Source organism: Austrofundulus limnaeus, unplaced genomic scaffold (genome assembly GCF_001266775.1).
Source record: "Austrofundulus limnaeus strain Quisiro unplaced genomic scaffold, Austrofundulus_limnaeus-1.0 Scaffold3066, whole genome shotgun sequence".
Taxonomy (NCBI): Eukaryota; Metazoa; Chordata; class Actinopteri; order Cyprinodontiformes; family Rivulidae; genus Austrofundulus; species Austrofundulus limnaeus.
The window spans coordinates 5,828-7,168 of record NW_013955468.1 but is presented as its reverse complement, the minus strand read 5'-3'; positions in this window follow the sequence as shown (position 1 = coordinate 7,168).

Sequence of the window (1,341 nt, the reverse complement as noted above, 5' to 3'; positions counted from 1 at the left end):
GTCTAACTCTTAATTAGCAAGTATTAGATATTATTTATCATTCAAACTGTCTCAGCTAAAACATACTTCATACTTTCTTCAGATTTCTTGGGATTTGTTAAAAACGTGCATCTTGTTTATTAAAACTTGTCTTGCACAGAGGCTTGTAGTTGCTTTAGTCATTAATTGCAAATAATTTGTGTTACAGGAGCTTGTATGAAGTTAGAGAAGGCTGTGGATTAGAACAAGGGAACTGGATGATCATAATCTAGAAGAAAAGGTCAGGAAAATGAGGATTGTGTCAGTGTAGTCTGCAGGACTGCACACTGTTCAGCCAAATGAAATGCAAATAAATATTTTCCAAATTAACCGTCCAAGCAAAAATGAAAACCATTGATCTGTATTACTGGATTGGACATCCCATTATGATCGTTATGGTGTGCCACACTGGTGCCATTGACATGCATTGAGTCAGGACTCAGGAACATCCATGGATGGTTGTAAAAATGAGATGCAGCAGACAGTCACGCGAGGAATATCGAAAATGGATGCAATGTTTTGCCATGAATTGTCAACACTGCAACAAGAAAATAACAAGATCAAAGGGTATCACACTCGACACGTCATTAAAAAATAAATAAAATAAAAATATGTCAAAGATGCGGGAAGTAAGTCAGCTATGTTAGCTTGATTTTGACAACCTTATGTTGTGTACTACACTAAGACAAATTTGCTGTTCCAACAAGTTATTTAGTTTTTTTGTTAATATTGTTGTCATGTTAGGATAATAATGTAGTAGGTTGTAATGATGATGTACAACAGTAAAAGTACATTTACTATAAGGCTGAAAATGTAGATTTAAATTACTGGTGCCGGTGTTTGTCGAGTTAGCATACGTTATGTCCCGTAGTTTACAATTATACATATGATCGTAGAATAAAAACTTTTTCCCCTTACGTTCTATTTATATATATACACNTCTCTCTCTCTCTCTCTCTCTCTCTCTCTCTCTCTCTCTCTCTCTCTCTCAGATGCACATAAATACAGTAAGTCAGGCATGGTTTGAGTTTCCTGAGCTATTCCAGAGTTCTGCTGCTGAAATGACTCCACAGACTTGTAGCTTAAGTAAGGATGTCTGCAGCCATACGCATTAAAAATAAAATGACTTGATTTTTCTGATAACTGCTTCCTCTAAACCAATTCAACCATTGATCTCTGTATTACAGCTCAAAATAGCTCTACACACTTTTAAACCCACTTTATAAAAAAACAAGTTTCATCCTGCTTTTGTTTAAATTTCCTGGTTTTATGGTAATTAGAGTAATTTGTGAGTTACATCCCCTCAAATGACATTTTCTCAAT